At 34.8% G+C, this 4,919-nt stretch overlaps 1 pseudogene; it reads left to right on the top strand.

The window, feature by feature from the left end:
* The first annotated feature begins 2,484 nt into the window (after positions 1-2,484).
* LOC141499139 (creatine kinase B-type pseudogene) lies at positions 2,485-3,406 on the top strand (annotated as a pseudogene).
* Positions 3,407-4,919: the final 1,513 nt, after the last annotated feature.

Below are 4,919 nucleotides of genomic sequence, written 5' to 3'. Positions count from 1 at the left end.
CTCTCTCTCTCTCTCTCTCTCTCTGTTTTATTTTTTGGTATATTACATTATATTCTATTTATGTGTTTAACAATGAGGCTTCTATATCATTAGGTTGACAAAACAAAACAATCATGGACCAGGGAGAGTACAGTTACAGATGAATTCATTAGGCAGAAAAGGATAGATCACTACTAATAAGTTGAAATCTTTATTAATTAGAACCTGAGAATGATAACCCTGAAAGTATTCATTCAATTCTTTTATATCCTCTCTTTATAAGGTCTGCTTCCCAATAAAGAAAAGAAGCAAAAAAATATTTATTATCCATTTAAATACTCAGAATTTGATGACAAGATGAATTTTTATTAATAAAATAGATAACTCAATCAATGCATAATCCAGTATTTGATTTTAGAATTTAGACAATAATGAAAAAAATCTATCTCATTTCTAAGGCTTCCTCCAATTCAAAATTTTAAAAAGTATTTAGTAGTTTTACTAACCTTGATCTTCCGGGTTCTATACATGTAATGCCTTGGCTATTCCGGATCCTAAAATTTTTAGATGTAATTTATAAAGGTGTTTTAATGTATATTAGCTTTTTCCTCTGGAATGTGAATATTTAAAAACGCAATAAAACCCAAGGGGAACTATAATGGAATGGTAGTTTTCAGTAAAAATAAGGTTTTTTTTAACAAATTAAAAATAAAATGTCCTTCTTTGATTTTCTCATATATGTAAAATTATTAGCCAAATGCAAAGTTCCCAAGTGAATAATTCCAATCTATTTGGGATGAAATAAAAACACTTATTTCAGTTATAAATGCTCTACAAAGGAAATTATGTTTACTAGTCATGAGTATAGAACAGGTTTCTTTGATCTTTAGACATTCCTTTCATCTATCATTTACATAGAATTTTTTTTTTATTTGTTAAAACCTGAACAATCAGATGGGCTTTTCTTTTGTTAACAGAAACTGTAAAAATTCAAAACTGACCATGAAGTCAAGAATGATTTAAAGGGGCCTGGTAGAAAAGTCTATACATATACCTATAGCTCCAAGTATTTGTGTGTAGGCATTCATATATTTATGTATGTCTTTATGTATGTACCTCCATGTATATGTACACAGATATGTGTGTAATACTTTTTGAATCAAAGAATATTTAGAAAATAAATAAAATGATGTGTTAAGAGAAAAATGTGAGAAATTTAAGGTGTCGATTTGATGAATGACAGAAAGCAGAATGTATTGCTACTTACTAGTGCTCCAAATGGTTTTAATCTCTTATTAAGGCATACAGATTGGCAAAAGTTTTCTATTTGTCTCTTAACACCAGAATTTAATGATTCTAGTGATCTACAAAATATGAAAAGTTAGCTATTGTAGAAAAACAATGAAAAGGAAAAGTAGAAAGAAACAAACAATAATAACAAAAAATTATCTCCATTCTCTTTAAAACTGCTAGAGATGAATTATGGGCAAGTTATTTTTAGACATGTTTCCTAATTTTTGCGATTAGGTAATTAAACTATATGATATTTATGGCTCTGTTTGTTCATTTTAATAAAATTACCAAAAGCATTTAGCAGAGTGTAGAGACTGATACAAATTTGAGAAATTAAGATTATCAATGTAGTTAAGAAGTTTAAAATAATGTTTGATGCTTTTGATACCTTATATCTGTAACTTGTAGATAGGGCTGTATACAGTGTTTAAGACTAAAGGAATAAAATGTAAATGAAAGGAAGAATTTTTCTCCTCAGTTGCCCTGTTTTTAGATGGTGGGCATAATCAATCTTCCTAAACCATAGTTTTTATTTTAATTTTTTTCTCATAATAATTGGATACATTCCTTTTTTCCTTCATGATTTTACAAATTAGTACACATAAGGGAAAAATGAGGGAAAACAGAAGGAAGGAAAAAAAGGAAGGAATGTACAAAAGAAAGAAAGAAAGAAAGAAAGAAAGAAAGAAAGAAAGAAAGAAAGAAAGAAGGAAGGAAAGAAAGAAGGAAAGAAGAAAAGAAAGAAAGAAAGAAAGAAAGAAAGAAAGAAAGAAAGAAAGAAAGAAAGAAAGAAAGAAATCCATCATCACACATTTAATAATTGCCTAGGTGTGATCTTGGAAATGTTACTTAACAACATTGCCTTGCAAAAAGAAAGAAAGAAAGAAAGAAAGAAAGAAAGAAAGAAAGAAAGAAAGAAAGAAAGAAAGAAAGAAAGAAAGAAAGAAAGAAAGGAAGGAAGGAAGGAAGGAAGGAAGGAAGGAAGGAAGGAAGAAAGAAAGAAAGAAAGAAAGAAAGAAAGAAAGAAAGAAAGAAAGAAAGAAAGAAAGAAAGAAAGAAAGAAAGAAAAAAGAAAGACGAGAGGAAAAGGAGGGAGGAAGGAAGTTACAGGGTAAAACCAAGATGGCAGAGAAAAGCCAGGAACTTCCACAAGTTGTCTTGGACTTCCCTCACAAATATCATTAATTAAGCTTCTAAGTAGATTCTGGAGCAATGGAACTCACTAACCACCCCATGACTAGGGTTATGATGCTAGAACACTATGAAAAACTCAAGGATAGGGCTACATCCAATGGCTTGATTGTGAATGATGTCATCCAGACCCATGTGAACAACCCAGGTCACTCATTGATCATGACTCTGAACTGTGTGGCAGGAGATGAAGAGAGCTTTGACGTGTTCAAGGAAGTGTTTGATCCTATCACTGAGGATTGACATGGAAACTAAAAGCCTTTGGAGGAGCATAACACTGATATTAACACTGTCAATCTGCAGAATGGTGATGACCTCAATCCTAACTATATGCTGAATTCTCTTGTTCAAACTAGCCAGAGCATCCAAGGATACTGCCTGCCCCTGCATTGCTGCTGGTTTTAACATTGGACCATAGAAAAGCTCTTTTTGGAAGTTCTGGTCAGCCTTGGGCAGTATTATGCTTTGAAGAATATAACTGAGCAGGAACAGCACATTTGATTGATGACCATTTCCTCTTTGATAAGCCTGTCTCCCCACTCCTCTTGGTCTCTGGCATGGCATGAGACTGGTGCTATGACAGAGGAAATCAGTAATACGACAAGACCTTTCTGGTTTAGCTCAATGAAAAAGATTATCTGAGGGTAATCTCCATGCAGAAAGGGGGAAATATAAAGGAGTTTACACATTTCTGCAGTGGACTAAATCAGATTGATACCCATTTTAAAATAAATATCAATGAATTTTAAGTAACTCCCATCTGGGATATATCCTGCTATGTCCCTCCAACCTGGGTACAGGACTAGGTAGTTTCCACATCAAACTTCCCCAGCTTGGCAAGGCTGAGAAGTTTGGTGAAGTGGCAAAACCAATATGGCAGAGTATAGACAGGAAATCCCACAGGCCCTCTCCCAGGTCACTCCAGACATGGTTAACAGAATGACTCTAACCAAATTCTAGAGTGGAAAAATCCCCAGAAAGACTGAGTGAAATGATTTTGCAGCCCAAGATAACTTGAAAGATACATAGGAAGGATCTGTTAAATCAGGATTAGAAAGGGACAGAAGCTCAACCTGGCCAGCACTGGAGCAAATGGGCTCCAGACATCCAGGAATAGTTCATAGCAGCACCTGGATACCTGACAGTGGAGGAGATTTCCAGGCTTCTCATCCCAGGGATTGTCAAGGACAATTGAGAAGATCAATAGGAAATCTCTGCCTCACCAGAGTGAGTGAGGAGTCCAGTCAGCACAGACTTGCTACCTTTCCACCTCAACCAGGAGCAGGACAGGGTGCCACCTGGGAGGGAACCACCCAGCACCTGCTTCCCAAGTGTTCAGCCCACAGATAGTAAAGGGGTAGGGGTGTCATTGAAGGTTTTTTTGCATTCCATGAGGTAGGACCCTGCTGCTCTGCCAATATTCAGATCCAGGATGCAGTCTGGAGGCCCAGTCTCAGGAAAAGAAGCTTTACTTCCATAGCAGAGTAGGAACTCTCCTCATGGTTCCAGGGCAGAAAAAAATGCTTGGGGTCATCCACAAACCAGAGTGCAGGCCAGAAAATCAGTCAAAGCCTCTCAAAGGAACTTGGAGGGATTGAGGCTCCTGGGGGGTTTCCTTGAAAACGGCTCCAAAAATTCTCTGAAACTTGGGACAGTGCATTCTCCACCCTAGAGGTAGGTCCCCACCTTAACAAAAAGAGTTAAAATAAAATCATATGAACAAACAGCAGAAGAAAAAAATCCAACCATAGACAATTTCTTTGTTCCTATGATAGATCAAATTACATACTCAGAAGTTAACAAAGTTAAAGTTTCTATATCCAAAGCCATATGAATTAACCTCAGACTATGGAAGAGTTCTAAATATATTTTGAAACTCAAATAAGGGAGTAGAGGAAAAATTGGAAAGAGAAATGACAGTAATGTAGGAAAATCAGGAAAGCAAAATAAAAATACTAAATATAATAACATCTTAGAAGCTAATTTGTTTCAAATGGAAAAAGCAGTCCAAAATGCAAATGAGGATAAGAATGTAATGAGAAGGAGAATGCTTTAAAAGAACTTAATTGGTCAATATGGAAAAGCAGGAATAAAAGCTTTCTAAAGAAAATAATTGTTTGAAATGCAGAATGGACCTAAGGGAAGTTGAAGACTTTGTGAGAAGTCTAGAAAAAAATAAAACAAAACCAAAAGAATAAGAAAATATGAAATATCTCATTAGAAAAACAACTAACAAACAAGAGAACAATATACACATTAAAAGCAACATTTCAAGATCATCAACCCTGTTGAATGCAGCTCCATTCAGTACAGAGAACTAGGACAACCCTATTAGACTTGCTATGAACAAGCTATCCCTAACCAGAAGGAGAAAAACATAACAAAACAAAAATAAAATAAAATAAAATAAATCCTTCAGAATCTGAGGAGCACTACATTCACTTAAAAAAGCAATA

Source organism: Macrotis lagotis, chromosome X (genome assembly GCF_037893015.1).
Source record: "Macrotis lagotis isolate mMagLag1 chromosome X, bilby.v1.9.chrom.fasta, whole genome shotgun sequence".
NCBI lineage: Eukaryota > Metazoa > Chordata > Mammalia > Peramelemorphia > Peramelidae > Macrotis > Macrotis lagotis.
The sequence above is the reverse complement of the archived record's forward strand: the minus strand, read 5'-3'. Positions and strand labels throughout refer to the sequence as shown.